General features: G+C 39.4%; 1 protein-coding gene across 1 annotated transcript in view; it reads right to left on the bottom strand.

Annotated features, from left to right (window-relative positions):
- Positions 1 to 11,704, bottom strand: part of rap1gapb (RAP1 GTPase activating protein b) — a 92,749-nt gene extending 81,045 nt beyond the window's left edge. Inside the window, exon 1 of the mRNA XM_027279616.1 lies at positions 11,383 to 11,704. The gene's annotated coding sequence lies outside the window, so the exon portion shown is untranslated. The remainder of the gene's footprint in view (positions 1 to 11,382) is intronic.
- Positions 11,705 to 13,482: the final 1,778 nt, after the last annotated feature.

Genomic DNA, 13,482 nt, shown 5'->3' with positions numbered 1-13,482 from the left:
TGTGCCAAAGTGCTGTACAGGTTGATACAAATAATATACAAATAATATGTTGTTAGTAGTAATTAAAATTACATGTGGCTCTTGCCAATGGCATGATTGAATCCAATAATATAAATAACAAAGGCAAATTACAATAATATTTATACAGTATGATCTCTGCTTTCTTAGGTTACATGCAACTTTAGAAAATGAAAATAATAAATCTGTAATTAAAAATGAAGCTTATTATATAGATACAGTAGCATCTGACTACATCCAGTGAGTTAAAGCACACTACAGCCAATGAATCGGACAGAAGTAAAATTAGTTAGTCCAGACAAAAAATGCATTGCACTGCAGGGCCACTGTGGCAGAGTGAGTTGTCTGATAATCGGACAGTCCACTCATTCATTCCCCTGACAGTTAAAGAGCAAGATATGAAACCCTGATGGCTGTGACGTCGGTGTGTGAATGGGTGATTGTCCTGATGTCATGTAACGGCTACAATGTGTTCCTAGTAAATTTACTTAATATTTATTCAGTAGGTTGTGACAAAGACCTTTGGCTGTTTGTCTGGTTATTATGCCTTCTGTATGCCAATTTCTGTAAATCAGGCCAAATTGATGGTGGAAAACACAACTAAATCATATCTTGCTAGCTGCTCATAGCTGCTCATGAAAGACTAAGTGACCTACAAGTAACCTCACGTCAAATCTCCCAGCAATTTTGACCTCAAGAATTCAGAGCAGTAAGCAGCTCATTTCAGTTGTGAGACTAATGTTAATGTTTTAAGCAGCTAAAGCTTTTAACAGCCGCATTACATGTTGTCAGTCAGTGATATTGTCCATTATTACTAACTGTCCAACTGTAGCAATGCCCATAATTAACACCATTTTCTAGCACTGTCGTTGTTAAATATCATTTAAGTCGGGTCATATCACTGATGTAAAATACATCCTGTTTTTTATCAATGTAGGCCACGAATCTCAGCCTCTACATTAATATAATCTATAGAAAATAAGCCCAATATGGGAAGAAAATTGAACATACTGTAGGATAATCTTCCAACAAATGAGCCACTGATAAACAAAACAGGTGATAAGTATTGAGAAAGAGATAAGCAAGAGCTATCAGACTGAAGCTTGTGCACAATCACTGTCTGCAGATTAACATTGTTCACACTCATAGTCCCAGGTCTTAGCTATTAAGATAATGCCACTCCTCATGTTTCACAGATGTCCAATACAACTCCTCGCCACAAAATGTCTGGCGTTAATTGAAATCTGATTTTCTTCTCCGGCACTATAGGCTGAAGCTCCTCAGCAGGAGCCGGAGTGATTCTAGATGAAATCACATCCATTCTGCCGCTGAGGAAGTGAGATGGATGGATTTGTTGACCTCACGGAGAAAAAAAATGTGAAAGTGTGAGAATGGGCTGCATAATGCGTGGTCCAGGCAGCAAAAGAATGTAATGAAGGTGGAGGAATTTTGATAACATGCTCCGTCTCTGTCACGGCACTGATGCCTGAAGGATAATGGATTCCATGGTGTTGTGGACACAGTGGCAAAGCATCAATGAACCAATCAGTGGCAACATACAAAAACAAATAGTGCCTCTCCAAAACTCTCATCTCACGACCTGGATTTGGGAGAGTGCAAGTTGTGGAGGTACAGCATTAGAAGATGGAAAGGATTGGACTGGTTGTTAGTGCTTCCATCTGGCAATAAAGCAGTTTACATGAAATGGGATCTCTTATAGTGCCCAGAATACCTAAAAGGTTTCCTGTTCATGAAAGTAGCCTCTGTTTCTGCGGCTTATAAACACCCCGAAACAGACTTGCAAAGAGCTGTATACAGTGATTCTCTCTCTTATAAAAGGGATTAAAAAAAAACAAAACATGTTTGTTTAACTATTTGTATTTTAAAGCTAACTTTGTCGTGGAGAAAACAGCATTATATATGCTTTTGTCTTATCCCATCTGTTGATTCACCTGCACCGTATTATTATGCATGATTTATATATTGCAGAGGCAAATATAAATAGAAGAATCAACTAAGCAGTGATAAAAACTCACATAAGAAAAAGGAGAGCTAACCTTTGCAGTAATCGTTCATTTATTTTCTAGTGAATATAAATGTACTGTACACCCTGAATAGGGTAAGAGGGACCTGTGCGAAAATAGGAAAGCTATTAGCTTCAAGGACCATCATCTGTGGTCTTACAATGGAAAGCTTAAAACTAGTGATTTGTGACCTGCACCTTTAGGGACAGACAGAGCTGCACAGCTGGCTGATATAATGGAGTCACAGCACAGACACGCAATTAGGGTCAATTAGGTGTAGGTGTCTGTAATTGTGCAGACTAGTGGGCAACAGTTTGTAACTTTAACTGCTGTTTTTATCTTCTCTTCACCTGTGTTTATGCTAATTTAAACTATTCAAGCAAATCTAGAAACTTTCCCCACACAACTAGTTCTCCGCTTTACCTACCTCAAATGTATCTCGGGAGTGTGGCCCTTCTATATTCATTCCCAACAGGCTTCCAGTTATCTCAATGTGTCACAGTCTCTCTCTCTCTTCTCTGTCCCTCCTCTACAACCATTTCCCATTTCCCCGGGCCCTTTCAGTCTTTTTCCATCCATTCACCAGACATCTCTTGGACTTTCCCCCCTCTTCACATCACTGACTGCCCCACCCATCTTCAACCCTGTTCCCACTTCCCTCATCTGCTCTGTAGTTGCCTGGGACTATTCGCCCTGACAAAATGTCGCATAATGTTGCATAATTTAAATGGAAAAGTGGTGCCTTGAACACCCTGTGTGTCACAAGCACAGCATCGTCTATGGCAGGGTTTTTATACTGTCGCACCCAACAAGAGAAACCCTCCAAGCATACCATATTAACATGTTGTTCAACCTGCATCTCATGTCCTTGGCAGCCCTTAACTGGCAACATTCCCATCCTACTCACTCACTTTTTCCTGTTGCGTTCTTGCACTTTACATTTAGGAATGTTGCCTATTAGACCAACCCTTGCTAAATCCACTTGCGTTTTAAAAAAAAAAACTGCATTACATTTTGTGGAGAAAATGACTGGATGCTGATTCTTGAAAACTGAGAGAGAGAAATGTTTTTGCTACCGTCTGACAATAATTTCTGTCCTTGCACAGAAGTGAGATGGATTTTCCTGGAAGACAGACTTTTTTGTTTGTACCTTACAATTTAAATGTGGCAGGACAGCTATAAATTGACGTCTACACAGTTCTTCAGCAGAGTCAAGCATAGATTTCCTGCTAGGCAAAAGTGGCATCGATCTCATGTAGCAGCGCAAGCGGCAGTTCTTTCAGGGAAATGCAATGGGGTAACTCATAATGATTACAATTAATGTTCACGCACAAGGCGGAGGAGGATGCGCATGATTAGGTATCTTTGGGTAGCTTGTTCGACGAGGAGCATGTGTTGTAGTTCTTTCCTCAGGCGTTGTCATTTTCATCAGGAGATGTTGAGCTGCGCTTTGTCTGGACCCTCACCTAGGACCTGTTTGCCTTGGGTGACCCTACCAGGGGCATAAAGCCCCCGACAACATAGCTCCTAGGATCATTGGAACACGCAAACCCCTCCACCGCGGTAAGGTGGCAGCTCCAGGAGGGGGTGATTGAATCCAATAATGATAAATAACAAAGGCAAATTACAATATTATTTATACAGTATGATCTCTGCTTTCTTAGGTTACATGCAACTTTAGATAAAATGAAAATAATAATCTGTAATTAAAAATGAAGCTTATTATATAGATAGCATCTGACTACATCCAGTGAGTAAAGCACATACATGCCAATGAATCGGACAGAAGTAAAATTAGTTAGTCCAGACAAAAAAAATGCATTGCACTGCAGGGCCACTGTGGCAGAGTGAGTTGTCTGATAATCGGACGGTCACTCATTCGATTCCTCTGACAGTTAAAGAGCAAGATATGAAACCCTGATGGCTGTGATGTCGGTGTGTGAATGGGTGATTGTCCTGATGTCTATGTAACGGCTACAATGTGTTCCTAGTAAATTTACTTAATATTTATTCAGTAAGGTTGTAAAACAAAAGAAACCTTTGGCTGTTTGTCTGGTTATTATGCCTTCTGTATGCCAATTTCTGTAAAATCAGGCCAAATATGATTGGTGGAAGAACACAACTAAATCATATCTTGCTAGCTGCTCATAGCTGCTCATGAAAGACATAAGTGACCTACAACTAACCTCACGTCAAATCTCCCAGCGAATTTTGACCTCAAGAATTCAGAGCAGTAAAGCAGCTCATTTCAGTCTGTGAGACTAATGTTAATGTTTTAAGCAGCTAAAGCTTTTAACAGCAGCATTACATGTGGTCAGTCAGTGATATTGTCATTATTACTATAACTGTCCAACTGTAGCAATCGCCATAAATATAACACCATTTTCTAGCAATGTCATTGTCTTAAATATCATTTAAGTCGGGTCATATCACTGATGTAAAATACATCCTTTTTAATACAATGTAGGCCACGAATCTCAGCCTCTACATTAATATAATCTATAGAAAATAAGCCCAATATGGGAAGAGAAAATTGAACATACTGTAGGATGAATCTTCCAATACAAATGAAGCCACTGATAAACAAACAGGTGGATAAGTATTGAGAAGAGAGATAAAGCAAGAGCTATCAGACTGAAGCTTGTGCACAATCACTGTCTGCAAATTAACATTGTTCACACTCATAGTCCCAGGTCTTAGCTATTAAGATAATGCCACTCCTCATGTTTCACAGATGTCCAATACAACTCCTCGCCACAAAATGTCTCGCGTTAATTGAAATCTGATTTTCTTCTCCGAGCACCTATAGGCTGAAGCTTCTCAGCAGTAGCAGGAGTGATTCTAGATGAAATCACATATCCATTCTGCAGCTGAGGAAGTGAAGATGGATGGATTTGTTGACCTCACAGAGAAAAAAAATGTGAAAGTGTGAGAATGGGCTGCATAATGCGTGGTCCAGGCAAACAAGAATGTAATGAAGGTGGAGGAATTTTTGATAACATGCTCCGTCTCTGTCACGGCACTGATGCCTGAAGGATAATGGATTCCATGGTGTTGTGGACCACAGTGGCAAAGCATCAATGAACAAATCAGTGGCAACAATACAAAAAACAAATAGTGCTCCTCCAAAAACTCTCATCTCAGACCTGGATTTGGGAGAGTGCAAGTTGTGGAGAGTACAGCATTAGAAGATGGAAAGGATTGGACTGGTTTAGTGCTTCCATCTGGCAATAAAGCAGTTACATGAAATGGGATCTCTGATAGTGCCACAGAATACCTAAAAGGTTTCCTGTTCATGAATGTAGCCTCTGTTTCTCGGGCTTATAACACCACGAACAGACTTGCAAAGAGCTGTATTACAGTGATTCTCTCTCTTATAAAAGGGATATTTAAAAAAAAAAAACATGTTTGTTTACTTATTTGTGTTTTAAAGCTAACTTTTGTCGTGAAGAAACAGCAATTATATATAGCTTTCTGTCTTATCCCATCTGTTGATTCACCTGCACCGTATTATTATAGCATTATTTATATAGTGCAGAGGCAAATATTAAATAGAAGAATCAACTAAGCAGTGATAAAACTCACATAAGAAAAAGAAGAGCTAACCTTTGCGGTAATCGTTCATTTATTTTCTAAGTGAATATAAATGTACTGTAACCCTGAATAGGGTAAGACAGACTCTTGTGCGAAAATAGGAAAGCTATTAGCTTCAAAGGGACCATCATCTGTGGTCTTACAATGGAAGACTTAAAACTAGTGATTTGTGACCTGCACCTTTAGGAGACAGACAGAGCTGCACAGCTAGCTGATATAATGGAGTCACAGCAAGACACGCAATTAGGGTCAATTAAGTGTAGGTGTCTGTAATTGTGCAGACTAGTGGGCAACAGTTTGAACTTTAACTGCTGTTCTTATCTTCTCTTCACTGTGTTTATGCTAATTTAAAACTATTCAAGCAAATCTAGAAACTTTCCCCACACAACTAGTTCTCAGACTTTACCTTAACGCTCAAATGTATCTCTGGGAGTGATGGCCCTTCTATATTCATTCCCAACAGGCTTCCAGTTATCTCAATGTGTCACAGTCTCTCTCTCTCTCTCTCTGTCCCTCCTCTACAACCATGTTCCCATTTCCCCCGGGCCCTTTCAGTCTTTTTCCATCCATTCACCAGACATCTCTTGGACTTTCCCCCCTCTTCACATCACTGACTGCCCCACCCATCTTCACACCTGTTCCCACTTCCCTCATCTGCTCTGCAGTTGCCTGGGACATATTCAGCCCTGACAAAATGTCGCATAATGTTGCATAATTTAAATGGAAAAGTGGTGCCTTGAACACCCTGTTGTGTACACAAGCACAGCACTCGTCATATGGCAGGGTTTTTATACTGTCGCACCCAACAAGAGAAACCCTCCAAAGCACACCATATTAACATGTTGTTCAACCTGCATCTCATGTCCTTGGCAGCCCTTAACTGGCACATTCCCACTCATACTCACTCACTTTGTCCTGTTGCGTTCTTGCACTTTACATTATAGGAATGTCGCTGTATTAGACCAACCCTTGCTAAATCCACTTGCGCTTTTAAAAAAAAAAACTGCATTACATTTGGTTGAGAAAATGACTGGATGTTGATTCTTGAAAACTGAGAGAGAAATGTTTTTGCTACAGTCTGACAGTAATTTTTGTCCTTGCACAGAAGTGAGATGGCTTTTCCTGAGAAAGACAGACCTTTTTTGTTTGTACCTTACAATTTAAATGTGGCAGGACAGCTATAAATTGACCTATACACAGTTCTTCAGCAGAGTCAAGCAATAGATTTCCTGTTGGGCAAAAGTGGCATTGATTCTCCTTTAGTACAGCAGCGGGAAGTTCTTTCAGGGAAATCAATGGGGTAACTCATTAATGATTACTGTAATGTAAACAGTATACTATCGTGCTATTGTTCGCTATTTTGATTATCTTCAGGTGGAGACAAGCACAGATGGTTTTATGTGACCAAAAATAGACTAGAAACAACACAAGTTTATAGTCTCTGTCCCTGATGGGACGAGAGGGGGAGGAGTACAAACATTAAATAAGGAACATCCATTTCTTTTTTTCTTTGGTGTCTCGAGTTTCCTGATGGACAGGAAAGTACACTGCTGCAAACTATAGCTGCTGCATGTGCTGTGTGTGTGTGTGCTAATTTAAGCTCAGTTTGTTAGCTGTGCTGTCCAGAATGTGAGCTCAGTAAGTCATCAATGTTACTGATGAGGAGCGGAGCCAGTGCAAGAACCGGAGCTGGGCAGGCCGGCAATGTAACCAGGCTCGGTAGCCTCTATGGACATAGCTAATGGCAAAGGGACCAAAGAGGACATTGACAGAGGAAGCTACAGAAAGAAAAGGAGAGAGTGGCATAGTAAGAAGCTGCCGAGCTGGACTTCTTGTTGTTGGACTACTAAGTAATATCAGCTGGCTGCTATGTCTTGTGTTGTTGCACTTGCTTGGTTTCAAAATTCTAATTACTATTGGATCATAAGTAATAAAATCAGAACAAATGCACGTGTACAGCCTTTTATTTAATTAACGACAGTGATTTTGCACTCTGAAACTAGGTGCTAAATCACAAAGGTAATTTCTACACAATGTTGTTTTTTAATTTTAAGAAATGTCCCTTGCATCTTTCTTTCAGTGTCAGATGACAGAATGAGGAAACTGAGAGATTATTTTGTTTCAGTGTAGGATGACTCAACTTAAGAATCAAAAATGTCACTTGTGTGTATGTGCAGACAAATGAGGACGTGCGACTCGAGGTAGGTCACTTGTCAGTCATAAAAACACTAATGTTCAGAGACATATACAACATCTTTTCCAACCAACTGTTTCTCTTTGTATGTTAATGTATCATAAAGAAGTGTTTCTACTCCTTTACAGTGCCTAAAAATAATAAATCACTGTATTTTCATTGAATGTCCAAACTAATATTGAATAAAATATGGATTTATATGTTCTTGGTTCTCTCTTTCAGAAAGAAACAATCTAACAAAATATATTCTTAAAGCTTCATTCTCAATTGGAGATCTGTATTCCAAGACAGTATCCAAGACAATTCAGAAAAGCTGATTCAGTTTCTAGATGTTGAAGACAAATGGAAGTGGAAGAAAAGAAAAACCTAGAGTGAGCACTTTAAGATTTTGAAGTCTGTTTGGTTGGGTAATTAAGTTAAATGCAAAGATATAATTCCCAGATAGACTCTGGCATGCCTTCCAGTCCTGTTCTAGGTTTTCTGTGTCATCATAAAGAATGGAAAATAAGAGACAAAAGGCAACAAAACACTTTGCATCTCTTATGAATAATGCAGGAACCCCTCCAGCTAGTCATTAACAACAGGCACCCTTCCTAACGGATTCATCAAAACCAGGCCAGTGGTGTATCATTTATAGCCTCAGAGAGTCTTAAATTTTGATCTTTATTAATTGCATCCTTAACCTGCCAATCTGTGTCATTTTTAAATGTCAGAGCTCAGTGACAATGTTGTGTTTTCTCAACTGCTTCCAGGGGGATGCAAAATGCTTTGATAGAAATTCTGATAGAAATACTTCGATAGAAATGCACATACTGAATGTACATAGCATTTTCTAATTATCTTTCATAGCTACAGTACTCTACCTTATAGTACTTTATATCATTTATTTATTACATTCACCTAGAGTTACTGGCATTTCCTATAAAGACAATAAAAGTACAAGTCAGTAGTTTTTGGCTGTGGGTCATTCAAACAATATCTGCATATGAACACTTACATCATTCCATTTTTTGTCATGCATGTGTAAAGATGTATGAAAAGTCCACAAGGTGGAAGTTATTATAGAATACTATGTGTGCAAAGAGGAACTGAAAGCTTTAAGATTACTGGAAATACATTATGTGGGCCACATAAATCATGGACATGACAATAGAGAAACAGGCAGCATATCTGCTGCAACATTCACAGAAAGAACAACAAAGCGGCTACAGAAAGCAGGATGTATTTAATCTTCCATTCATGCAAAAGGTTTGGTTTTGATAAATGACTCCATTTGCTTTCAGAGTAGAAAGTGTCTGTGCTGATCGCCTTGTTTTGTTTACATACTAAGTGCCACAGAATGAGAGTGAAAATGAATGATTTTCTTCTGTGTTCATTGATTCGAGTGGAGAGTTGGTGGTTCATTTCAACTATAAATTTGAGACAATCTGCTATGAAAAAATGTGTATAATACACCCACCAGTCCACTAGAGGATACTGTCAGTATCGCATTTTGTCCAAGCAGCACAAAAACTGCAGTTCCTCAAATAGCCACTTGAGGCTGACTCCAGAATAAGTCTCAATGAGCCCCCATGTTAAAATGCCAAACTTCACAGCAGAAATAAACATGTTTGCAAATAAAAAAAATTGTCTCTAAGCTAATTTCCCCGTTCATGACAACTGTACTGAGTCTGAATTTCTATTTAACTTACCCCATTCAAATTACATTAAGGTTTAAAGTTGTGCAAAATGAAAGGCATAGCCACAAGTGGCTTGTTTGAGCACCCAGGCTATATTCAGCCCATCTCAGGTTCATCTAAGATGGGGCAAAGGTTCTCCGGCTTTCACCATCTACAATCCATAATAAAATAAAAGGATTCAGAGAATCGAGAAAAATCTCAGCATGTCAGAAGTAAAGCTGTAAATCCAACATTGAATGCCTGTGATTTTAGACCCCTTAGGGAGCACTGCAATAAAAACCAACAAAAATATATAATTATATAAAGGCTATTACTACAAACACTTTAAGTAACAGTTAACAGCAGTAACAAAAAGCCATATATCAACAACATCCTGTAATACCGCTGACTTATCTGGGCCTGAACTCATCTGACCTGGATTGATGTAAAGTGGAAAAAACGAGTCCACATTTCAAATTATTTCTTGGAAATAATGGGCGTCACATTCTCCTCCTGGCCAGATTTTTATTTACACAACGTCTTAGCTGTTGTTAGCTGCGAATCAGGGCTGTAGAAACTAATTCATAATTATCATGACAGGCCTATTTATGTATATAGCATTACAATTTGCCTCTCATTTATCTGTTCACGCACCAATGGCAGCCAGCTACCATAAAGGTGCTGGTTGGGAGAAACCTGGAGGATTCAGTGTGTTGCCCAAGGACACATGGGATGGAGATTGAAACGCCAACCCTGCTGTGATTAATGAATAACCCACTCCACCTCCTGCGCCACAGCCCTCCTGGCAGAGAAACTGTCCTTGTTTTCCAAGAAAAAAAATGATCAGGGCTGTCTTATAGGTTCTGCAGAAGAAAAGGGCCAGTATGACACTCAGTAAAGGTGATGGACTAGTGTGCAGCGAGGTTATGGTATGTACAGGACGCCTAGGACAAGAGCTGCATCTCTGACTGTTCCCAGACATGTTCCCCAAATGGACTAGGGAAGCAGTTACATTAATACTGAATCAACTGCTCACTCCTCTTTATTTTCTGATGGGACAAACTAGTGTCCAGAAAACTAGTGGAGTCTGGTGATGAGATGGCTGACATCTCTATCCATCCTGATTTTATGCGTCTCTCCTCAGTACTCTCCGATATTTCTGAGTAATTAGATACTTAACACATTCACACAGGAGCTGCCAAGTGCTACCACAGCTTTCCAACAGCTGTTGAATACGATACTCCATAGTAGTAAATGTCCACGAGAAGACAGAAAACAAAAGCTCATTTCTGTAACCAGGATGATGTCCCGTTTATGGGATATACAGTAATGACATATGACAAATGGATGACAATTAAAAAGGGAAATAAAAAGAATGAGGATCTGTAATATTTTCTCCGTCTTTGAGTTTCAAACATATAATACAAAAATGCCTACAGCTATAATACAGCAAATCAAAATAAAGATTTGTAGCTTAGTTTAATCAGGATTTCCTGCTGCATGGAAACATTTAAATTGATTGCATTTTCCTATATTTAGCGAGTTATTTGTGGATTGCTAATTGGAAATGAGGGAGATTTGCTGACAAAGGCGGAATTAATTACACATCAAATGTTTAATTAGGCTGCTGCTGTAGCTGTAAGTAATCCTATAGCTTTAGTTTAAAATAAGCACTTATTACATTAATGAATAACAGATTTTTTCCTTCTTTTGTCAGGTGCACGTGTTCAGCCAGAGAAAGCATTACATTTATTTATTTTATCCAGATACATAAACTGTGGAAATCCAGTAGTTCACTGGGTTTGGACCACGCGGAACAACGCGAGATGCACCCACATGGAACAATAATAATTATGTCTATAAACGATTGCTTTAAAAAGTTATTCTCTCTTACCTTTTTTGGGGGGGCGAGAATTACGAGAGGTGATCTGTGTGGACGCGCTTCCTCGCTGTTGTTATGACGATGAGAGCAACAAAAGGTTTGTCTGTGTGTCTCTGTGTGTGTGTGTGTGTGTGTGTGTGTGTGTGTGTGTGTGTGATTTGGAAATTTGCAAAAGCTGAAGGGGAGGAAATAATTATTGTCGCATCGGTGGAGGGGGGATAAAAATGTGAGCAGTCTGCTGGAGGCAGAGCGAGAAAGAGAGAGAGAGAGAGAGAGAGATGCTGTTCAGTCAAATCCTCAGCCCGCATCTGATGCTCAAGTCTCTCTTCTCCTTTCTTTTAAATCGAACATGCTGATACTGTCATGTGACCACTCCCCATGGTCCAATGCGCTCCCTACTACTCCTCCATCCACACATCCACACTAAATAATGCTGCAGCTTAGTATGCCCCTTTTAACAGCGGAGAAAAAAAACAAAAAACATATGCATGTTCACCCTGCACACTTTGCACCTAACTGGCTATTGTGAATGCATTTTAATGGATTATTTTGAGGAATTGTAAAAGATATCTACTCATTTTCACACTAACCATAATACACTCACTTGTAAAGAAACACAGCTAAGAGGGTTGCAGGATTGTCCTGAGGAGATAAAGAACCACTTTAACCGAATTTATTCAAGTTCAGGGAAATATGTCGGTGTTTTTTATTTAACGCAGTCACATACTTTTCCTTCATCCATTACATCTGATTGTTGTAACCCGCCTGTCTTCCACACACCACCCCCTTTTAAAGACTCATCCATCTTAAGTGTCATTCTGTGTCCATCAGCGAATTGTGTTTTCGCTGTATTTTGTCTCAGGCACTGCTGATGCAAAGCATTTGATGTCTACGGCTGTGTTGAGTCGCATGAATCCAGCCGCTGGAATTATGGATCCTACCGGGGTAACGGGGGAAAAAAGTGCAGTTACTGGATCATCAAAGCAGAAAGTTAGATTCAGAGAAAACTGGTTATGTCTGAGAATAAGCCATAGGATGGTGGTGTATCATAAAAAGTTGTACATGGTTTATTTTAGGGTTAGGAAAGACGGTGCAAAAAACTTTAACCGGTGCTGCACCAGTTGTTGCAGTGGTCCAGACTCACTGAAACTTAATTCAGACTGATAGTGAAACTCACTGACGTTGTTTATCCCCTTACTTTAGTGCCAATGGAGTTGACATTCAAGTTTTCTTTAGTGAAATGTCTCAGCACCTATAAAATGGATCAATCTTGAAGCTCATCAGTAACAGCCAATGTGTCTTGATTTTCGGTGTAGCCAGTGGATATCCAGAGAACATATGACGAATCTCCCGGTCAAGACGTCCTTTGCAGTCTGATTAGAAACTTGATACACATGAATGACATTAAAAAAAGAAAAAAGAAAAACACTAATAAAAAGCCCAATCGTCAGTTCCAAGATTGCATTTTATCCAATGCATTCTGCTTCGTCCGCTGTCCACACGGACTGATGCAATCAAAGCCCACTCAAATGTACTACTCTGACCAGAAACGGAAACCAGAACTCGCCTGGTGCCAAAATCTTGGCCCCTTTGCCTACGGATTTGGCATTAATATGTAGATATCCATTCATAAAAATGAGAGATATATTATTCATGTTCATTCATTGTTCATGTCTCCCACAGGATGAATTGTAATAACTTCAGTAGTTGGACTTTAGTGCTAATCGGACAATGAAGAAATGAGGAAACACTCAGCTATAATGGCCAACATGGTAAACATTATGGCTGCTAAAAGTCGTCATTAGCATTGTGAACATTTAGCTGAAAGCACTGCTGTGTCTAACATGGCTGTTCATCTTGTTTGGCAGTGAGATGATTCAGGATAATATGGTCTTTGTGGTTTTGGGGTATCCAAGAAGACTTCCATATTCTGTCCAGACATCCACCTACAGTGTGCCCATACTTTCTATTAGTGAAACATTGGTCTGTCATTATCTTAGCTAAGTGCGAGGCTGGTATTAAAGTTTAAACCCCCAATGGTCATTCATTGTTCATTACACCACACAATAATAAGGAGTGGGATAAACATCAACAACAAACTGACGCTTATCC

The sequence above is a fragment of the Larimichthys crocea genome, chromosome VI (genome assembly GCF_000972845.2).
Source record: "Larimichthys crocea isolate SSNF chromosome VI, L_crocea_2.0, whole genome shotgun sequence".
Taxonomy (NCBI): Eukaryota; Metazoa; Chordata; class Actinopteri; family Sciaenidae; genus Larimichthys; species Larimichthys crocea.
Note: the sequence above shows the minus strand (reverse complement) of the source record. Positions and strands in the feature narration are given on the sequence as shown.